This window comes from Tursiops truncatus, chromosome 12 (genome assembly GCF_011762595.2).
Source record: "Tursiops truncatus isolate mTurTru1 chromosome 12, mTurTru1.mat.Y, whole genome shotgun sequence".
In the NCBI taxonomy this organism is placed as follows: Eukaryota; Metazoa; Chordata; class Mammalia; order Artiodactyla; family Delphinidae; genus Tursiops; species Tursiops truncatus.
In genome coordinates, this window is record NC_047045.1 from 54,378,841 (window position 1) to 54,403,080 (window position 24,240).

General features: G+C 38.3%; 1 long non-coding RNA gene across 1 annotated transcript in view; it reads left to right on the top strand.

Annotated features, from left to right (window-relative positions):
* Nucleotides 1-11,153, top strand: part of LOC141276098 (uncharacterized) — a 225,614-nt gene extending 214,461 nt beyond the window's left edge. Inside the window, exon 5 of the long non-coding RNA XR_012325043.1 lies at nt 7,456-11,153. This is a non-coding gene — a long non-coding RNA (uncharacterized lncRNA). The remainder of the gene's footprint in view (nt 1-7,455) is intronic.
* The last annotated feature ends 13,087 nt before the right edge of the window (nt 11,154-24,240 follow it).

Sequence of the window (24,240 nt, forward strand, 5' to 3'; positions counted from 1 at the left end):
GGCTCAACCTCACAAAGGCACAACTGACAATTCCAGATGTCCATTAGTCACGGCACCATGGAGACAGACCCCACTGATCAGTTTGTAAGCTGTGGGCAAATCATGAAATTGTCTTGCCACCATACAGATAAACAAAGCATATGTGCTATAGTTCAGAGCTGAAGATAGAATAAAAGTATTAACTTCAAAAATCTAACAAGAAACATGCAAGAAACAATTAAAAAAAATTTTAGAAAGGAGAAAAGACAAACTCTGCAGACATAAACAAAGGTAGGTGGTAATGTAGAAGAGAGCCTGATTTTTGTGGTAGTGTTGCCTTCTTTGATTATTGCATGGGGCAGACCCACGCTAGCTGAAATTATGTCTAGCATTTTACAGCAACGGATTGGACTAGCCAGAGGCTTGGAACCTTGTGGATTTGTGGCTCTTCAGAAGTGCTTCTGTATTGGAATGTGTTTGTGTTTGCCTTTATTTGTTTTTAATAGAAAAAAACTTGAAGAAAAAGTTTCTGCCTTGGTAGATTTTCTTTGGAATCCCAGAAAGGGCTCTTGAGGGCTCTGTGGCTCTTTTGTGATGATAAACCAAAGCTTTGAGCTTGTCCCAGTTGGAATTCCAGACACTAAAGAAGCCAACTTTAATTATTATTATTGTTGTCTACAGAACTGAGCCCCTTTCTGATTATTCAGGTTTATACAAATAGTCTTCTAAACATATTAGGTTTTTTTTTTTTCCAGCTAAGCTAAGACTGCAAAACAAAGCAGGGGAAACTTTGCAATAGGGTTTCAGAGGTGCCAAGTTTCTGAGTCTGCATGGCGGGTACCTGTGGTGTGGCAGGTTTTTTTGAGAGGGAAACATTAATAAAAATAGGGCCTGCAGTGAAGAACAAGTTTCACAAACTTGTAGAAGAGATTATTACCTGGAAGAAGATGACAGTTGAGATAAGCAGAGTCTCTGGGAAAGAAGAAGTTTATTACAATATCTGACTCTCCAACTGAGACATTAATAAATATGAAGCTAATCATAGAATCTTAGTGTTATATAAGGAAACTTCAAGATTTTCAAATCTAACCTTAATCTTCTGCAAGAACTAGCTGTACCATGTCCCAAACAGATTACTCAGTTTCCACCTCAAGCATATTTCCTAGCAGAGAACTCGCTACCATACAAGATAACCCTTTCCGATTGAGAACTCTGATAGGAGGTTCAGCCTCATACTGGGTCAAAAGTTATTTCATTTTAACTTTGACCCATTAATCATGGTTCTGTCCTCCAAAGTTACTCCTTCTTTCATGTAATACCTGTTATTTATTGAAGATAGTTATTATTATTATTCCATCCCATTCCTGAAAGTCTTCTCTCGTCAAGAGTCCTTAGCTCTTGCAACCATTCCTTTTCTTTAAGTTAAATCAAGTCAAATTAACACTTACTGAATACTGACTATGAGCCATACTCTGGTAGGATCTTAGAACACAAGGTTCAACAGTCTGTATTTTAGGAAGATCCCAATGGGACAGCAGGAACTGAGCGACATATAACTTATCACCACAATACATTCTCACAGATGTTAGAAACATGCACAGACGGGATGGTGGCCAGGGAGTGATTAGATCTGCCAAGGGAAGCTGGGAAATTCTTGTCAAAACAATAGCATTTTCCAAATGAAAAATTAAGGAAAGGCATTCCAGGTGAATCAAAATACTGTATAAGGCATAGCTGTGTGGAAGCAAGTTGTGTTAGGAGAAAGGGTCAGGTATATTATAAAATTTTTTATATAAATCTTGAATGAACCCAGAGGTTTTATTAACATAAAATCAGCTAGGGGATCTTTTCCAATCCTCTAACTTATCTTGAATTTCCACCTCGTCTTAAAAATGTTTATTCTGCCTTTTCTCGCTTAAGAATAATTGTTAAACGAGAAATAATAATTCTTCCCTTCATAGGGAAGGCAGAGTGAAATAGGAGTCGAGAATTTTGGTTTTCTCACAATTTCTTAAACGCCATACCCTCCTATCTCAATCAAATGGTCTATTCCTTTCTTTTCTTAATCTTTGAGCCCAGTAGCTCTAAAGTGCTTCCATTCTTCTGATTTTCAGCCCACTCCAGGCTTTATTCTTATCAACACTACTATTTTCCTGCTCTTCTGCTTATCTGTGATTATTTACCTTTCTTGTGTTTGTTATGTTTATCCATGTAAAATTTTCCTTGAGAAAGGAATCAGTGTTTTTAAGTTAATTATAATAGCTAATGATTTAACTATTATCGATCATTGTTCCAAGAGATTTAGACACATCATTTCATTCAACCTTTATAATAGCCTTACAAAGTGATTCGTACTATTAGTTACAGATGGAGAAGTCTGAGAGGACTGGCAATTTAGCCACAAAACTTGACTCCAGTGCTGGCTTTATTATTCAATATATTGCAGTGATAATTCTGTAACTTTTAGAACATTTCCCTTTTTACCACCTTGGCCCCATTGGTAATTTTATTTTATTTTATTTATTTATTTTTTTGCGATACATGGGCCTCTCACTGTTGTGGCCTCTCCAGTTGCGGAGCACAGGCTCCGGACGCGCAGGCTCAGCGGCCATGGCTCACGGGCCCAGCCGCTCCGTGGCATGTGGGATCTTCCCGGACCGGGGCACGAACCCGTGTCCCCTGCATCGGCAGGCGGACTCTCAACCACTGCGCCACCAGGGAAGCCCATCGCATCGGTAATTTTAAATGAGAAAACTCCACTTTTACTTTACTTCATCTATTTGCTTTTTTTTCCTATTCTTGAGTCTATAACCATGTAAACAAATCCCACTTGTGGTTTTGGCCAAGTACTAATTGAACACCCCCTGAATGACCCCATCTGCAAATGCTCTGAGGTACATAGATGTACCCGGTAAATAAGAAATTTTCCAAGAAACTGGATTTTTTTTTCATAATTGCTGCAGTTAAATAACTTATTTCTTTGAATTCATGGTTCTTACTTATAAATTTTGCTTATATTAAAAGTCAAATCAAGAATGATAAAGTCAGTAAAAAAATTTAAACTCAAAATTATAAAATTAGAAGATTGTAAAAATATACATTAAACATCCTCATTAACTGTAGAAATCTGGTATTTTATGTGCCTTTTGCTGATCTCCTAACTTTCCAGACTCCCAGGCCCTCATCTGGCGCAGGAATGCCCATTGGACAGCCACAGATCTTGCCATCTCTTTAGCCTTTAAATATCTTGGCTATTACTTTAGACCTAAAAATAACTAGTGCTTGGGATCATCATAAAAATTTGTTGGCAGATTCTAAAAACACAAATGGGAAATTCTGTTGCATTAGTTTTTATAAGATGTGAAAAGTGTGTTTTATCAAAGTAAAGGACACACTTAGGAGACTTCTGTGGATAAAAAGGATGGCAACTTATTGGAAGGCATCAGGGGAAATTGAGCTGGAAGAAGAACAAACAGAAGCAAAGTTGGAGGCTTTGTTAAAAGAAAGTACACTTGTTATTAGTCTACATGATATAAATATTTTTGAAGAGAAGTAAGCTCACAAAGCAGACAGTGTCTGTCTCTTGAGCCTGAGAACATAAGAAAGAAAATGGGAACATAAACATTCTATCAGATGGTCAGTACATGAAGCAAGTTATATCCTCCTAAAAGACAAAATGGACACAATAGGGGTGGTGTTAATTCTGAAGGAAAATGCAGGCTGCATTAGAAGAGACGTGTAATTTTTAAATGATCTCCAACATAACTGTTTTTCTTATATAAAAGAAGCCATTGAGAGTGTTTCTGATCTTGTTCATAATTCTGGGATTCCTTTTAAAGTGAAAATGCCTGCCAGACATTTCTTGTAGAAACTGAAATAATGTCCTTTGCCAATCCCAGATGAGGAGAAAGGAATACCTCCCATGGAGAAAGAAGAGGGGAGAAAAAGGTGTGAAGAGTGTTGAAGTAAAGGAATGCTGTTCTGGCATCTCATCCATGTCAGTGACAGCAGGTGCCACAGAGGAAAAGACAAATAAAGGGCAAGGAAACCAGGGGAGCAGACACAAAGAGGGAAACAAATCCATCTGCCCTGTGCCTCATTAATCTTGTCACAAATACTTGCTGCTGAGAAATGCTAATCTTCTCACTACCCAAAGTAGCCTCCCTCACAAGAATGTTTTCAAGGTCTGGTATATCTAATGACTGAACCATTTAATAAATTACTTACTTACGTTACTATAAAAGCCAGTCCAGCAGCTGTAACTTACATGTAAAGCACTAAATCCTTATACCTGACTTTCTAAAGGTTCCTCTAAATCATATTTAGTGACAGGGTGAGGTACACAGGAATCAGGATTTAGTGGCAGGGCATACTTCATGCTGTTTCGGGTAGGTCAGGAGGTCTAACTTGGATTTCTTCCCAGTAACCTGATCTAGGTGAATCAGCAGGTTATAAATGAAAGTCAGTTTCTAAGACTCCAAATTTTCTTTAACTATCAGAAACTTTATAGGAACATGGTGAGAAACAGGAAAAGACCAAGAGATAATAAACACCATCGACTGATATTATGATATTGCAATTTCTCCTTTCTAAAACAATGTGAAATGAGGTGCCATTTTGTATAAGCTAAATATTTGTATCAATCCCTGAGGGTTTTATTTCTATTGTTAGCCAGGAAAAATACTCAAAATGTTTCAGAGCTCACATTGCCTTTTCTATTAGGTCACAAAATATAACATTAGATTGTGAGTTCCTCAAGGGCAGTTTCTAAGACTTTCATATATTTTTTCACTCAAGAGTATGAGTGAAACATGTTATGAGTATGAGTGAGTAACATGTTAAATTATAGGAAAGAGAAAGAAGAAAGGGGAAGACAAAGGAAAACAAAATGTATTAGTCTCGTCACATTCAAAGCACTGATACTCATTGCCTTGTTTCATCCTCATGACAACTCCTGGATGAATTAAGAAACTTCAGCTCAGGGTCACAGTAACTATGATAAAATTAGTGTTTGATTCTAGCTTTGTCTGATTTGAAAGCTTAAGCTCTTTGCTCTGGAAGGAAGATCTCTGAGTGTAAGCAAACCTTCCAGTGCCCCTGAAACCATGCCTTATTGATAGCTGCCTTATCCTATACGTGGCATGGATCTCACCAATCTATGGAGTATTTCTAAAGGGTAATTAGTTCTTCTCTATTATTTCCAATCAAAAGACTTCTGAATTAGCATAGCATGGTAAATCTAAGAACTTACATTTACAAAATCTCAGAGAAGTCCAATGGTCTCACAAGCACCACTAGTAACATATTCCCTTCATTGTAAAAGGGGCAATAACACTTGCTGTTATCGAACCTCATGAACACTTTAGGAATATTCAGCCACTTTGTGGGTGAAGTGTAGGAAAATCATATGAAGTATGAAAAAAAATCTCAATTTTCTCATCATATTAAAATGGCAATAATAATAATAATAATAATGACTCATGGGCTTCCCTGGTGGCGCAGTGGTTGAGAGTCCGCCTGCCGATGCAGGGGATACGGGTTCGTGCCCCGATCCGGGAAGATCCCACATGCCACGGAGCGGCTGGGCCCGTGAGCCATGGCCGCTGAGCCTGCGCGGCCAGAGCCTGTGCTCCGCAACGAGAGAGGCCACAACAGTGAGAGGCCCGCGTACCGCAAAAAAAAAAAAATAATAATAATAATAATAATGACTCATAGGTATGCAATGAAGATTGACAAGCTACTATATGTAAAGCATAAAAGCAGCTCACAGCACAGAATAACTGTTCAGTCAACGTTAACTTTTATTAATGATATTTTCATAACTGTGATTTCTATTATTAGGTTTCTGTTCTCTGAAATGAGTTCACTAGGCTCAGAATCCTAAAGTAAAATACTTGCTTCTGTTTACTTCCCTTCCAATGTCAGTTTTATTGCTTCTATCTTGTATTCCAGGAGAGTGACTGAGCCATTAATAGAGGAAATACATGAATAAGCTACAGTTGATATGAAACTGCTTATATTTGCAGATTCAGTCCTCAGTAACTTGTATATTTGTAAATAGCTCAATATTTCAGCCCCCATGTGTACCAAAATAATAATTGAACTTCAGTTTCTACACATTCACCCCCCAACCCTCCCTCACCCCCCAAAATAACTAAACATAGGAGACCGTGACTATAGCTAAATTACAAAGCTCTGCCTTTATTGCTTACCTCTTTCTGAAAGCCTTACTGTGTTTCAGGAATGTCCACCCTTGATCTTGCTAGTCCACTACTCTGAAATGTCTGATTTTATTTTTATATTTGTTGTGTACTGGGGTGAGGACTGGCAGGTAAAGGTTAGGCTGTGTGGTATCCAGAGGCTGGAAATTGAAACCCCCTGTTTCTCACTGCCCAGGTGTGGTGCAGACAGCCCTGGCCTCCACATTTCCTCACCATGCCCTAAAAATGACCTTAACCCTGACATAGAGAGAGAAGCAACATAACTGTGAAAGGCTGTTGCTGGCTGGCTGCGTGAGACAGAGCACTGGGGCTGTATCGCATTGCTCTCCCCTGCGTAGTAACACTTCTAGTCTCTCCAAGTTGACCTGAACTCCCTGAAGCCATGGAGAGGTCAAAGTTAATCCTCAGTGCCCATCAAACTCATTTTATGAGTCTGCCCCATGAAGCAGTGGGAAAATGACTCAGATCAAGTCTATCCCTTCTATTCAATCTTGAAACCTATTGGAAAGAACTCTTTTCTTCTAAGATATTTCACTCAGGTACACTCTATCTTTTCCACCTTTTGCACTATTTTCATTAAATAATAAATAAACAAATAAATACATATGTAAATATGTGTGTGTATTTATATATATATATATATATATTTGTACGTACATAACACAAAGCACTGAAGCTAAAGCAATATATCTGTTACCCCAACAGACTGCATTTCCCTTACATTGCTTAATCATTTTTCATATATTCCATATCTTTCCAGTTACAAATCTGACAATGATGGTAAAAGTATCTATTGGGCTTCTTTAAAGAGTACATGTCCTTATTTTTTTCCTTTAAGACAGATGTTCATGCTTATACAATACTTAGGTTTTATAAGGTCCAGGTAGAAGAATGCTTTTGTTTTTAAAATATTTCTGTGTTTTTCAGCATAGAATGATAGAAAGTGATCAAACCAGGGAATGGAAGAGTTTAAGCAAACGGAATTTTCTTTACCAAAATTTATTGAAACAACATGGACAGGTTTTATTCTTTTAAAAATGACGGGTAAAGTTTAGCTTTATAAAGTATTTCTTGCAACCATTTAATTAAATTCAAGTCTTATGCAGTATAATTCAAGTCTTATGTAGTGTAGCCTCTTCTTTGCAAGAACGAACAGTTTGGGGGAAAGAGTCATTTCTCAAACACTCACTTGTTTTCTTTAGTAAGTCCAACCTTACTACAGAAGACTCCCTGTAACCCTCTCGTTGTTTTTCAGGGTCTCTGAATACTGAAAATAGGAAATGAAGGAGCAAGCCCTGTGATAGATTTTATAAGCTTGGTGGAAGATCAGTATCAGCTCATGGAAGTGTGAGGTCTTAGCAGAGGTAAAGTGGTTCCCCATTTATATCGTTTGCTCACAGGTACTTCCTCAGAAAGATGGCCAAGAAGATGGCCAGCCAGCTTCAATTGCAGATCTGTTCCTATGTCATTGCTCTGTTGAGCACTCATATTTTAAAGGGGAATATTTATGAATTGGTTCTTAAATATTCCAAATAAGAAAGACTTATGCGAACTGATGACTAATGACAAGTATGAGGGTGGCGTGACTTATGTTCAAGTTGTACTCAAAAGAGGGCATTTCAACTTAAAATCTGAGTCTAGGCTCAATGAATGGCAGACCCCTGGCCTTAGGCATGCTAGCATGGTTCACTTTGGACTTCTTGGTGCAGCAGAGAAGGCCCAGCACCAGCAATGCTTTTTTAGGGGTTGAACCCTGAAGGGGTTCAAGTGGCTGAATAACCAAGAGGACAAGCAGTTTTTCACTTTTTTCACTTCCTTCATTTTATGCTTTCCCTGGAAATGTATTTTTATTAGTAACTAGGTTTTGAAATTTTTACCAAGATGTCAGCATAAACCATTTCTTTCTAAATAAATGCCTCCAATATCTGATGTGTACATATAAGCCAGTGTGAGCCAACCATGCTATTAGGAAACTAATAAATATGTCTCCTTTGTTTTCTATTAAATAAGAAAAAGCAAGACAATATTGCTTGTGCCAGATCAGGTTTTGACTGGTATGTGCTTATCCTTTACATAACAAGTGTATTTTATAAGAAAAAACACAGGGGAAATATTTTTATTTATTTTATTACTTGTACAAAAGCCATTTTGGCAACTTAAGAACCAATAAACTGAAATTGTCTCACGTGGTTCTTATTATGGAATCAAATATTAATGTAAAAGGCAAGCACACACCAATCATAGCCCCATCTGGCTGAAGGAACAGGCAAATGTGGCTCCATTTTCATTAGTGAGGAGAGGCGTATATTTCATGATGTGTTCAAACCTGGCTATAAACGCACACTCAGAGCACTGCGGCATTTTGTACCGCTCAGGGGTGCCATATCTACCGATACAGGTTGATGTAATTGACATGGCTTGGAGGGAGAGAGTAGCTCTCAGTCTTGCAACAGCACTAACAGAGCACCAGTGGAGACTAGAGCAGCATTTCTTGAAATTCTGGGAAGGAAAGCAAGTTGAACCAGTACGTGATATGTACAGCTCTTATAATATATGCTTGGTTTATTTGCAGCAAGTAAGCTGACATGCATGTAACCACCAAAATTTCATTCCAGAATGTTTGGTCTTTTCAATAACCAGACAAAACCATTCAAGCTCTGGAATCAAAAGACTGCATGCATAAATATTATCTAAGTTCCTTCGGTGCTGTTTTCAGTTTACCTCCAAGGAAATTTAAGGGTGGCTATTTATCAATGGAAGGTAGGTATTCCTTTGTAGGGGGTTGGGTCAGCAAGACACTGCACTAATCAATCATCCCTGAAATAATGAGGTGTGGTCATCAGGGCCTCTAGCAAGCATTGACATATTCTTTATTAGGAAAAGAAAATAAGTATGTTCTGATAATCGAAGTTGGGTCCTTCTGGTTTCTCTTTGTGACTTGCTATTAGCTGTGTGTGTTTTTTTAACCCACTTGTGAATAGGTGACTAAATGATCATATCACCCCAAAATATGTGAGTTTCCTGACTTTTGACCAGTGTGTGCCACAACTGGGATGGAATTATTTCCCTATCCTGAACTTGTTGTGGAGTGCAGAAGAAATGATAAAATAGTTCTTAAGGTATTTAGTTAAATTAGACTTAGACTTGTGTATGACATTGATTATTGATTTATTTGGCAGAAAATAAGTGCAGAAGGGACTCAGGTCACACTAAAGTTCTAGATTTAGGATCCTATTTAAAAAATCCATTCTTTTCGTAAACAATCTTTTAAAATGTAGTCAACAGACCAAAAAAGAAACTACAACTAAAAGAATTGTTTATATGAAAACTAACACTAACAAATGTTTCATCAGCAGTATCCTTAATTAGGGAGTGCATTAAGCATCTATACTGCTGGACCTATTTACTTGGTAACTAAATGGTTGACGAAAGATATTACTGGAACTGAAACGACCACTCCATTGGATAATGGAACCACTGAAGAGGATATTAAACCCATGCTCCTAAGAATCTAGGACTAGATCCTAAGTGAGGAAAAAGCATTCTTTGTCCTCTTGGGATCTACCGTATCTGGAACAACTGGGCGTCATATGTAAAACGCCTGATTCGCTTCTGACACCAGTTTTATTCTCCTTTAGTGAGAAAGGCTGATAAGGAAAAGCTGGTGAATCCCTGGCTCTGACATCAAGAGGAACTAGACTTGAACATTAGATTTGCTACCTAATAACTGTAACACTATTATTGCTTTGTTTTGAAAATCCAGTGAGAGAATGAACCATGAGGATTTTTGCTTACAATTTTATCCCCAAATCTTTGCCCAGGGTGTGGCATAGAGTAGATATTCAAAGCATATATTTTAGGGGAAAAAATGAGCGAATGAACTAATACATCTAAAGTTAATTTTTTAATTTATAAAATAGAGATACTAATATTTATCTTATAGTGTTATTTCAAGGACCGAATATGGTATTATATGCAAACCCTACAGAAATTCTTGACATACCATAGGTGGATGTTAGAAATGTCCTATGGTGTTTATTTATTTAATAGATTATCCACTTATATAACAAATACTTGACTTTTTTCTCTATCTGGTGTCTTAGTTGACTATACTTAACAATTAACGTGACCCTTGAAGGTGAAGATGAGATAAATTTTGAAGAAAGAAGAAAAAGAATGTGAATTCAAAATTAATATGATATAAATTTGGAAGACACACACACCCAAATATTTTTGTTTCCCAGAATACCCAAAAGCCTGACCAATGTTAGTATATCTACATTGAATCCCACAAGAGTTTTATACATACTTCAAAAATTAGTAAATTATATTGCAAAATGCACTTCAATTCAATTGATATGAATTCAACAGAACTGGAGAAAGGAATATACAACTAAACACTTTCTTTCCTGAAGACAACATTTTTTTCTTGAGCCATGTTAGCCATGTAATATAGATCAGCATGAGTAAGAAAAGAGACCAGTTTGGAAAATGTCATACTGCTGTATTACATTGTGACTCATAGCAACAGAAACAAGAGAGGAACAGAGGAGATGGCGAGGTCAATAGCACTGCAGACATGGGAGACAGAAACAAACCAAGCCTAACCCCAAAGGGCATGCCTTCCAGGAACTGCTGCCTTGACGGAAATGCAACTCAGCAAGGGCTGAGGGCACAAGCTTTCTGTAACAGTTTTTGGGACTGCGGATGTGGATGTCCCCAGGCCTCCTATGGATGGGCCACTGATTAATCCTTTGAACAGCATTGCTTCTGTTTCTGAAGGCAAGGCTGGAGCTCAGCACAGCCGCCGTGCCAAGCCACTAGAAAGGAAAACCAGAACCGGCACTGATCTTTCAGCACTGTGTTCCCATCTAAGATGTTTATTCCTCTAAATCTTTTAACAATTAAAATACTCTCAATTAGTATACAAGCATCTTTATGATTTGCTATATTCTTTCAACTTTCAGTGTAACATTATTTATTTTAACTTCGATTTAGTTTTGATGTGGTGCATGTATACAATTTGCCACAGAACCCATTTTTAACATTTAACAGGATGCTTCCTTTTTCCTTTCTCAAACTATTTTAAATCACATGTTTCACATTTTGTTGGATTCAGATACGTTTTCAGCAGATAGCCAGTAAAACAAACAGAAATAAATTGATTTTGGTAAACAGCAGAGATGTAACACAAGGCAAAAGTTCAATTTACACTTTTTATGTTTCTCTTCTTCTTCTACTTTTTTTTTTTTTTGCCAAGGGATATAATTTTCATTCTAACAGATAAGATAATCTAAACTAGAGGACATAGTCAGACAGACAGTTAAAGTTTAGTATTTTCCTTCTATTGATGGTCTCTTCTTTATCTGAATTATAAGCACTTCTTTAACAGTTAGTATGAAGGGAGAGTTGTAACACAAAATGTCGTGTTTATTTAAAATACAAAGTATAACTACCACCACCAACATCAACAACAAAAATTCCTTGTTAAAAACAGGTGAACTAATAAACATCTGAAACTGTACTTGATTCTTAAAAATCTAGTGTTAGGCACTTCACTCAGGTCAAATAAAAGATAACATTTCTAACTGCCCAACAAACATGGGTCCCTTCTCCCAGCAGCTTAATCTTATCACTACATGTTGGCTCATTGGGAAGACTTTCTCCCTGTCGTTCCACAATGATTTAAGCAAGTGGAATCCTAGGAAATAAAAATGGAGGAAGGCAGCACAGCACTGCTGCTCCCCGAATGGCTTGGGAATCCTGGTCTCCCTAAGCATCTCTTTTGTGTTAAATGTTGTATGGTTGAAACTTCCACAGAATGCCTTTAAGTAAATAAATATTTGAATGTTTATCATGTTACCCGATTTATTCCCTCCAAATACACCTTTAAGGAGATGCTTTCTCCATTTACACTTGGAGAAATGGAGGTCCAGAGAGGTCAAGTAACTAACTTGAGGTCATATGGAAGAGCCATCATTTGACACCAGGTCTGACAGAACCAAGCCCGTGAATATCCTGCTCAGTACAGCCCACTCTGCTCCACTGATGACATTGTGAAGGAATTTGCCTGTACATGTAAGAGGAGAGACGGGCAGGGAAGGACAGTTAGTTCAGTGTGAGTTCTGCTTTATCCCATATCACCTCCTTTACTTATCTCGAGCTCATCCTCAAGTCCTTGTTCAGTTAAGACTCCCATTTCCTGGACGACTATATTAGTTTCCATTGCTTCATAACAAATTACTGCAAACGTAACAGCTTAAAAGAGTACCCATTTATTAGTTCACAGTTGTGTTGATCAGAAGTTTGCAGGGCATGGTTGGGTTCCCTACTCGGAGTATTGCAAGTCTGAAATCAAAGTGCTGGCCATGCTGAATTCTTATCTGGAGGCTCCAGGAAAAGCTCCCTTCTGTTTATTTATGTTGTTGGCAGAATTCAGTGCCTTGCAGTTGGAGGACTGATGTCCCCATTTCCATGCTGGTTGCTCTCAGCTTCTCAAGGTCCCTCTCAGGTTCTTTACACATGGCCTCCAGAGATGGTTCACAACATGGATGTTTCCTTTTGCCAGGCCAGTCACAGCTTGTCTCTTTCCTCTTCTACCAGCCAGAGAGCACTCCCTGTTTTTAAAAGCCTCATTTAGATAGTCTCCCTTTCTTAAATTCAACCACACCACATGATATAACCTAATCACTAGAGTAAACTCCATTTTCTTCATAGTCCTAGGAATTAGAGCAGGAATCTTGGGGGCCCTCGTAGATTTTAGCCTGCCACATTGAGATATCTAAAGTTATTCCAGTATTTTTTAAATGACATTAGATTAAGAAGGAATGTATCCAGAGGGTATATATTCAAATTTTTAAGTATATTATTAAGTCACATTATTTTACAATTTATGGAATCTATGGGAAAGACATTTTAGGGGTAGCACAATGAGGCATTGTAGGCTAACAGAGTGACTATCTGATACAATAATTGAAGAATACAGAAATTGTTTACTGCATTTAATTTCTGGCTTCTTTGATCAAATGCTAGTATTTAAGTGAAAAATGTTCATATAATATTAGTATATTACTAAATTAGTACTGTTACAGTATTTGTACAGATGAAACTGTTTGGGAGAGGTAAAGTGAGAATAATTAATATCTGTGGATCTATAATTGCTGTGTGCCTCCTGGCTTCCCCCTTTTTGAATGGGAGTGTGAAAAAAAGGCCATCCTATATTTGTCTCATTATTGAGTATTGGGTATTTGGGAAGCAGATAACACAATTCTTTCATTCTCAAGTCTTCAGGTCAAGATGAGTGTTAGTGATGAAGCTATACTTGAGGAATTGCACCCAAGGAGCCTCATTTGCACCTGGACCTGATTTAGACAAGAAAATACTAGATTTTAAGCAGATGCCAAATAGAATGAGACTAAGAAGTCTCAGGGAAGAGATGAGTACATCTGCCATGTGCGAGTGTAGGAGGGATGTGAAATTTTATGGCCAGAGGTTGGACTGTGACATACTGTATTTTCCAAAGATGGCCTGCATGCTCTCCTCACAATGGCAGTCAGACAAAAGTCAGATCACATTTCTAACTGCCCTCAAAACCTTGATACTCTTCCCATTGAATGGTGAAGTTCATGTTTCCTCTTCCTGCACTGGGCAGACCTTTGGACTGCCTCAACTAATAGAGTATGGGGGAAATGACACTAAGTGACTTCAAGGCTACATCATAAAAGTGCCACGCACCTGCCCTTTGCTCTCTTGGGACACTTGCTCTTGGGACATAGCAGCCACCATTCTGTGAGGAAGCCCCCACTAGCTCATAGAGAGATACTACACGAAGAAGCCACATGGAGATACTCTGGTCCTCAGCCAAGCTGAGGTTCCAGCCAACAGCCAGCTCCAACCACCAGACATGTGAGTGAGGATGCCTTCGGATGATTTTAGTCCCAGCTATTGAATCACTTCAGCCTTAAAGCCTACCCAGCTGAGATCTCAAACATTGTGGAGCAAAGATCAGCCATTCCTGCTATTCCCAGTCTGAATTTCTAACCCACAGAATTTGTGAGCATAACATAACGGCTGTTTTTCATCAGACTTTGGGTGGTTTGTTATACAGCAATAGTCACTGAAACACTTGAAAATTAGAAGAAATTATATAGACAAACGATGGTATTTTCAGCCCTTGACTTTTTTCATATAATTCTCTGGTAGTGCCCTCTCAGCATAAAGTATTATATACATTATGGAATCTATTGTTGAAACCAACAAAATTTATTACTAAGTTAAAGTGATGCACATTTAATGATATGCATTGTTCTTATTGCCAAGGAAGAAGGCATAAAGGAAAAATCGTTTAAACAAGTGACTAAAATTTGTACAAAATATTCAGGTTTTTATCTTACCAGTTAGTTCTCAGTATTTTTGCTTGTATTGTTTATAATTTGAATAGATTTCTGTGATACACTGATATAATACTAATCCGGATACTGCTGACAAGAGTAAATTTCACTCAACTGTAGAGTGGGGTTAAGTAGCCCATCCCATCAAGAAAGAGAACATGTGCCACTAGAATTACTTTAGGTCTGGTTATACGCTGAGTGTAGGAAACAAGAAGCTGGAGGCTTTGTATGAGGCAAGTGTATGGAAGCCCCCTGTGAAGCTGATGAAAAGTCTGTGCTGCAATGGTGGACTAGAGTGGCTGGAACAAGAGGTGAGCCACTAGAGTGGCTGGAACAAGAGGTGAAGTGGAGCACAAGAGGCATCTGACACTATTTCTAATCCTAATATTAGGAAGTTTAATCAGACAGGAATGATCAATGGAACAGAGTTATTTGTTGGGTAGTCTATTAAGCAATGGGTTGGAAGTTTGCTTAGTGAAAGTGGGTAAATTAACACAAGAGCTTTAAATCAATAATTTCCAATCTGCCTTAATGGTACCTTGTTCTTCTTAAAGCAGGGATTTAAAGAGATTACAAGACCTTCTTCCACCAGCATCAAGGCAGAAAGAGCATTGGTTTAGAATTATATAGGCCAAGTTTTGACACCGGATCCAATTCTTATTTATTAGTTATCAGGTCTTGGCAATTTATCTTACTTTTTTGAATGTCTTAAAGGTGAATAAGGAAAAGGTGAAAATAAATGTCCTGGCTAATCTTACCCTTTTCAAGTTAAGCTGCTTTTTCTTGAACATTAAACTTGATATATGGCACTCAAACATCTTGGTTAAACTACTAGCATGTCATCCCTTAGGAAGAGTATTAGGAAATGTATGTATTGGGGACTATGTATTCTCTCATTGAAGCCCTTAGTTATCTTGCAAGAAAAACTGATTCTCTTAAATTTACTTTTGGAGATAATCATATTGATTTTCTTCATTGGTAATTTGACCTTGATTTGTTCTGAGTTCTAAAATCAGTGATCTTTAGCAAGCACTGTTCATTTTTCCTTGCTTACTGATTAAAGATTGAAAGCCTCCTTTAAGGTCAGTACTAGGCATCTGAAAGGTGGCACCAAGGGAAAAACAAGTATCTATCCTCTGACCCTAGAAGTCAGGAGGTGGCCTTCTCCTGACTACTACTTTCCATTTCCATTTATAAATGAAAGATGTGTGATATGAAATCAAATAAACACACAGAAACTTAGAACAAAGAAAACAACCAAACAGTAAAAACAAGAGTGAAGAAGCAACACAAATCTCAACTAGGCAAAAACTCTCAACATACTAATGGTCTAAAAAATTTAGAAAAATAAAGAGAAAAAAGTCCACTCAAACCAACCAACCAGCAAACTAACCAACCAACCGATAACAAACAAACAAAAACAGAGAACTCCTGACTGCCCTGTGTGGCATTCTGGGTGAGTAGAGGGGCTAGCTATCAGAAAGATCCTGATAACTTCTTTTTAGAGATGCTACAGTCACGCCTTTAAGACAAGTTACATGAAATCTCTGTTACTAAAGACAGAGGTGGGCAATCAGTTTCTTTGTACAACAGAGGACTTATTTTCACAGCAGGTCATCATGAACTTGTTTCCCTCATCTCAGCCAGCACACTATGAGCACTAGACATTGACCTTCCAGCAATTTGATATTTCCTCTTCAGAAACATAAAGTGATTCAATGTAGACACTGCCCCTAAGGTTATGCGTTATGTACGTACACTTGCTGGTGAGAATAAGCCACCAAGTATAGAGCACCTCACCTCAATACCCCAACACCATTATGAGGCTGAGTATTAGAGACAATTTCAAGATGTTCAGTACTTTTTCTTATCACGGTATCATGTAGTACCAAACTAAACGTATGTCATCACATTATCACAATTTTGCCACCTGCTCTCTTTTCCAAGCCTGAGACCCCCATCAACTCTAATCTTGCCAATAAACGCCTCTGTCCTCTCCTACCCCTTATGCGATCCTGTTTCAGGTTCTCATCCTCCAGAATAAGAGGGCTGTTGCCTCCATAGGCTCATTCGGAGGTGGGCGCCATAAGTTCTGGTGATCTTCATTAGCAGAAACATTGAGCCAGAAGTGGGAGCCATTTATCCTATAGGGAGGAGTACACCAAGCAGGAAGGTGAGCCCAGGGGAGAGAACATCAGAAGAAAGGATCTGACTTTGAGCACAGAGGAAGCGTGTGGCCAGAATATTCAGAGACGTTAAGACCAAAGGATAGGAGTGTGAAGAGGGGGAGAAGGAACTGACACTCTGCCTCCCTCGCCCCAGGTACCTCTGAAGTCCCTTCTGAATTAACACTTTGACACTCCAAAATGCTGAAGCAGATCTATCTGTGGCTTCACTTTAAAGTAACTAATGCTTTTAAATGGAGATCAAATGCCAAATAAGTAAAGGAGGTAACACATCATGTTGTAATGCAAACTCCTAAGAGAGATAACACCTCAGTGTGAATCAAGCTCAGTCAAAATGTAAACAATGATATCTGATCACTTCCTGCTGTTTTAGAGGAAAGGGGTGGGGATGTAACTAGGAAGCAATAGAGATGGAAACAGAAAGGCTGGCAGTTCCCTCTCTCTCTCTCTGTCTGCTTGCCTTTTCTCTGTTTATACATGTACGTTTGTGTCCTTTATTAACCTGAAAAGTTTGCCTCAGTCCAAAGCCTAGAAAATGAGTAAAAAGAAATTAAATTGACTATACTAAGTGATTATACTGCTTTATAGTTTTGTCACAAATTTATGGCTTCACATACCTTCGCATAAATTATGCTCTCACATTATCATCCCCAATTTCAGGATGATGAAACTAAGCCCCAGACAGTTTAAGTAACTTCCTATGCTCCAGCAAGCAAGGAATTGGTAGAGCCAGCCCTGAGACTCCAGGCGTTTGACTCTAGTTCCCACGTTCCTTCCATTCCGCAAGAGCTGCTTCCTGTTTATGCGACCTGGGTACAGACACGCAGAGGAGCAGCGCACAGCGGCTTTTGATGTCTCCAGTCTTTGAGTTCTGTACCATAAAATAAACCCTGTTTATTTTAATATTATATTATAAAAAGAGTTGCCCTGGACAACTGATAAGACATTCTGATGTTGTGTTTGCATTTTCTTTTGAGAAAATAATACACATACAGTACTCATGATCTAGGGCTGATATATATACTATTAGAAATCATAAAGAAAAGCCAGGATTTCTGTTTTTAAAATTTCTGCTATTTATTCCTTAGTTTAGGATGATATGATTTAAATACTATTATTCATATATTTTGAAGCTAGAAAAATGCAATATAATCAATTGTAGAGCAAGTATAAGTAATTTCAGGGGATAAGTTTAGGTCCTGTAACTTCGTAAAAAGGCTAACATTCATCCAGTGCTGACCATTTGCCAGCAACTGTTTTAAAGGCCATCAAATGGATCAACTCTTTTAATTCTTATAACAGCTGCCATATGAGCTATGTACTACTATTAATCTACATTTTACCAAGGAGGAAACTGGAACATCAAAATGTTAAGTAGCTTCTCTAAGAGTTCAGAGTTAGCAAGCTGCAGAGCTGAGATTTGAAACCAGGTGACCTGGCTCCAGAATCCATGCCTCAATTTCAGGATAATTTCTCTGTCTTTAACTATGTAGTTACTGTGCATTGTCCATACACGCTGTATTTCACACCGAATTCACGGGCTTCCCTAGCTACTAATTGTATTTCATTTTGATATCTCTATTTTTTCCCTTGTTTTTCATCTCTTGCAATCAAGAGCAGCGTCTCTGTTTCAGTCCCAACTGTAACATGGGGCTTGGGATATAGTCTTTAAAAGACCTAGCTAATTTATTTAATAAATAAACAAATGAGTGAATTATCAGGGATAATGTTTATAAACCTGGTCGGACATAATTGTCTGGGAGAGGAGGTTCTGTTTAAAGCTTTCCCTGAAATGAACTCTATAGGGAGGTCATGTAGGAAAAGTACAGGAATGTAACTAGAAAGCTGGAATGAGTGTATAAACTAGCAGTGTTTAGTAAGTAAATTAATTTCCCTGGGCTTTATTTCTTTACCAATGAAGTAAAGTTTTGGCCTATGATTTCTTTGAAGCCTCTCAGTTCAAAACTATATGACATGATGATTCTTTAAATTATAACAGAACTTCAGTGACCCGTTTTTAAAAGCCTTAAGCATTTTGTTTTTGTCAGTTGACTTTTGCTGGGCTCAGGAGTATCATATCTTTCTTTCTTCTCTTTCTCTCTCTTTCTCTTTCTTTCTCTCTATCTTTCAAAGCAAAAAGAAAAAAAATGATTCCCTAAGTGGTACAGTTATTTTTCAGGCTCTCTCACTGCTGAAATTATTTACCACATAAAATCCCCAAACCAAAGCAGTGACATATCCCTTATAAAGCATTCACAAGCTAGTCAACCAACATTAAAAGTGGAAAATATATCTTTGCTCATAAGGGGACATTGAAAAAGATTAAATAGATTTCTCTGAAGTTCAAGGGGTGAAAGCCATATTACATCATTATCAAAGTTAGACGTTTTTCTTCAAATAGTGGGTAACAAGAGAGCCATCTTCTGTCCTTGCTGTGCATGTGGAAATTTCTTGGACAATAGTGGAAACTCTGCATGAAGTAGTGATCATAGGATGCTTCCTTTGCTTATTTACTTATTTGATTTATTAAATCTTCCTGAGCCTCTGGAGTCATGAACATAACTGTAGAAAATACTAGTGTGCGTAAATCTCCATCTTTTTCCCAACCTCACAGTTGGGATTCTCCATATCAATCAGACAAAGGCCTGGATTCAGCCCAGAGTATTAATGAAAGTTGTATTCTCATTTTGCAGTCCTAAACAGAATTACATTTGTTGACACATTTTCCTCTCTCATCATTGTCCAGAATGCCTCAGGTTTTCTAACGTTTATTTTGTTTTCTCTAATTCATTTTCTGCCTTCCAAGGGTCGATTGTACTACAAAATGAAGAAGGGTTGATGGAAGCTTTTTCTCATCAACACTCGAGTCTTAAATGCATTTCTTTGGGAAGTTTGACCCAAGGCACTAAACAGAACTAGGAAAGAGAAACTGGCTGACAATTTTCTTTTGCAATATATATCCAGATCGTTAGTATGGATATTGGGATATTATTAGATCTACTGAAGCAAGAGGTATTGGTTACCAATAGGTATTGGTTACTTATCTATCGCTGTTTTTGAAGCAAGGTCTGAAATTTCCAAGGGTCACTTAAGCGTAAGATCAGTTTTATGGGTATGTGACCTGTGCAGTCACATAGGGCAGCAAGCTTAGAAGGGTTCCATGCTTGGTTTAATGCTCTGTTAAAGCAGTCTTGTAAGTCTTAACAGTTTTTGAATAGGAGGCCTCACATTTTCATCTTGCACAGGGCCCTGTAAATTACATATCCAGTCCTGCTTAAGAGTATGATCTAGTTAGGTAATTTCAGTGATGTCATAGATGCCAGTCTTATTTTTGTACCAGGGTTAACTCTCCTAGAAGGGCAGTAGCAGTTGCCATTCACTGATCTTCATATAACCAGAGCTGTATAATGGACCATGTGCTTGACCAACTTGAAACCTGAAGACATCATTTTTCTCATTTTTAAGGATAAGAAATCTGAGCCTCAGAGATTTTAAATAACTTGCCCAAAGTTACACAAGCAATAAGTATTGGAGACTGAACTTAGACATATGCCTTCAGCTTCTAAGGTCAATACTCTCTCCTGTACGCCACACCACTCTCTGTGAATGTTTGCTTTAAACTCATGTTGGAGCATGGATTCACGGAGGACACTGTGGTGCAGGTATCATCTGTAGGAGTTTTAGGAAGACTTGGATGGGGTTTGTTAACCAAAACCCAAACGTCATAATGTAATCCACTTGACCTATGTGTGGTTTCCTGAATGTGACAAGATTTCTTAAACTGTGGTAAGACAAGTTAGCTCAGAGTTGAAGCCTTTACGCATAAGTAAAGATATTATTTTATTAATGTTTTCTTTGACGATGAGGACTGCACTTCGAATTCTCAGAGCACTTTGCACATAGTGAATCATGAGAAAAACATCGGTTAAAGTGGAGCTATTTCTCCTCTACTGCAAGTTAAGTATGAATGCTATGCTACTTTTTTCATACTGTTCTTAAGATAGGTAACTTAAAGTTTTCCCCTCTAGTCACTGCTCTTCAACAGTGTTTCCTGTCAACCTCTTCAGTCTCTCCAATGTCATCAATCTTTTCCGTTATGCCTGTAGGATATTGTGGACTGCCAAGCATCTGACCAGAAGGAAATCCCTCCACCAACTCTTCTGTTTCTTTTTCCTTACACTTAATGATAACCGTTTTGACTGCTGCTTGCCTTGTCACATTGTAAACTTTCCTTGACATCCTTATATTTCTTTCTCTTTAAAAATTAATTTAAATTAATTTGGTAGACTGAATATTTGCTGCATGTCACTTTTTTTTTTTTTTTTTTTTTGGTGGTACGTGGGCCTTTCACTGTTGTGGCCTCTCCCATTGCAGAGCACAGGCTCCGGACGCGCAGTCTCAGTGGCCATGGCTCACTGGCCCAGCCACTCCACAGCATGTGGGATCTTCCCGGGCTGGGGCACAAACCCGTGTCCCCTGCATCTGCAGGCGGACTCTCAACCACTGCGCCACCAGGGAAGACCCCCTTTTTTTTTTTAATGCTGATTCTGCCTTCTGCCAAAATTGAATTTGCTTTAAGCTCTCATTTTTAATGACCTGATAGAAAACATTTAACCCATGATATTCCATCTCCTTTACTAATGAGGAACATAGCATGTTTATTAAACATATAAAGAAGTGCTTACACAAAGACAGGTAGCTGCAAAAGCTCTTTTACATTGGGCAGATGGTGAAAAAGAAGGTCAATTTAAAGGGCCTTGTAACAGGCTGGTAAGATTTTATAGTCTCTTTGGAAAGATTACATGTTCTAGTAAACAGAGAAATTGCCATCACCAAGTTTTAAAATATTTTTTAAATAATAAGGAATATAGTTTTATGTATGATCTTATTAAAAATCTCATGTTAGCAAACACTTGTTGGGAAAATGAATAAGCTTAAAATTTTTTCCTATCATTTATCTTCAGCAAATACATTTTAGGTATTCAACAAATAGTTGGACTAATGGATATATTTTAACATTTCTCCTCTTGTTTGTCCTCAGAATATGGGCTAGGAATTCATCTGCCTTTCATACACCCATAAGAGACAAAGAAAATAACAGGTACAGAAAAAACCTGAGGTTCATTATACATGATCTTTATTAGATTAAAGCCAAATTCTTTTAGAGTTTGAGTATACAGGAAAGTTATTTTCCCACCGAGGGAACAATATAATAATTTTGTATTGTATAAACTGAGCCATTCTCCAAGGAAACACATGTTCAGCCTTTTCCCCTTTTCTATTAAACAAAATTCAACAGAGAATGAGGAGAAATGTAATGCTGACCCAGGCTGATAATGCTTTCCTCAGAGTCTACCTACCTCTTTCACTACTTCATACCCTCTTGGTTCATCAGTCTTTTGTAGGATCCAGAACTGCTTAAGGGGGTTCATCTTCTGGAATATGAAGGACGTGGGAAATCCTAGCAAACACTTGTTGAGCATCAGAAAGCATAAAATAATAGAATGTGTGAGAGGAAAGGGCCCATGGATATCATCAGGGGCCTGGCCCTAGAACTGAGTCTTACGTTTGTCCTCATCACGTAGGGCTGGGCCTGGAGGAACCTTGCATGATGCATGGGTTCTGGGAAACCATACACCCCTATGGGGTGCTGATCGAGGTAGCATTCCCAAATGTGTATAGATAACAAAATACCACTTTATTTGAAAATCATTATTTAATTAAAGAAGCTGTTTATAATTGTCAAGTTTGTCGTCTGACAAGTACATGTACGAAATAGTAATGTTGAAGTCCATTTACTTTTCTCTCAGTTTAAGAATGCTTTCTTTTTAAGTAATAGGATATGGGTAGAGGTGATGAGTAGAGGTGATGTTAAGTTAAGTGTGTGGGAACCGGTGTCAGTCTGTCAGGGAATGAATTCTACATTAATAACTTCCTAGCTATGTGAACTTGGACAAGTTATTTTACCTCTCTTGCCTCCATTTCTCTTCTCTTTAATGAGGATAAAAACATCTACCCCATCAGGTCATTGCGAGGCTTATATGAGCAATTATAATGAAAACATATAGATGAGTTCCTGGTACAAAAAAACGCAGAAGTAATACGAAGTTGATAAATGTTAATACAAACTACATTCTACAGCTTAAAGTAGTTCTGACACTCACTTGTTAGTTGAGTGGGTTTGAGAGATTGGGTCTTTTTTTTTGGATACTCAATCTAACCAAGCTTGTGAAGAAGCCCTCCTGCCTGTACCATCATTTACAACACATTCTATATGTAGTTAAATATTTAAATACAACTGCATGGTAATATTTCGGCTATGATTTGGGATTTGAGCAGCAATTTCATCACAAGAATGATCATCAGTCACTTTGTTGCTTTTAACTGTCACTTGCTGATTCAGTCCTGGACTCTTCCCATCCTCAACTTCACAGCCACATTTCCAGCCAGGCCTTTCTTCTTTCCCTCAAGTCCCCAAACACACATTGCTTGAGTGCACTTCATGACACGTTTGGGACTAGGCCCTCTAAGAGTCAGAAACATGGGCACACACAATCCAAGGGTCACAGTAATAAAGAGAATGCTGATTTGCTCGTGGAAGCCATTCAAAGGGCCCCAGAGCCTATCCACAAAGGCTGTCACATTGTTATACCACATTAAACACAGGCCTGTGCAATACTGATGTGTTTCATAACTTCAGAAATAACAAAAACCTCAACTGCTTCCAGGCTTTTAATTTCCTTTTGTTAACTATTGTCAACTGACACTTCCATGTAAAATTAAAAGCTAACCCTCAATCCACTAACCCTTCCAATCCGTCCTCTTCTAATTCCCCCTCCAACACCCACTTAAAAAATAGCCCAGTCTCCCCTTTGCCTCATTTCTGAGTGGAGGACTCGTTCTTCTCCCAAGCAGATTCTCCTAGTGTGGAACGATCCGTCCCTGTGGTCAGCCTGCATGCCACGCCAGCCCAAAGCCTCAGCCGTGTCTGGAGCTGGTGGGGTCCTCAAGCAGGAGAATGCTTTGAATTCCCTGAATTGTCCCAATGTATCACTGTCACCAGACGCACCTGGGGATAGTCAGGGATCCTGTCAAGGAGGGCGCCAGCCGTGCCCTCCCTGAAGGAGTCTACACTCCTTATCTCAGGGAAAAAATTAAAAGGAAAGCAATAATTTTTTTTAAAAGTGCTTAACTCAGGTTCACAAGAACTAACTGTACTATAAATGCAACATAAATACTGTAAGTCAAAGATGAGAGGATAGAAATTATCTGCAGGCCAAAATACAATTTCTCCCAAAAGTGTGCTCACAGTGTCTTCTGTGTATCCAGGGCCCTCAGTGGAGTTTCTAAATCACTCAGTGGCTCTTTGCAAGTGGGCTTCATTTTCTTTGACCCAGAGCTTTCTGGACTCATTTTCTATTAAAGTTTCCTTAGCCTGGATCTCTCAGGTTCTTGCTGAGGTGA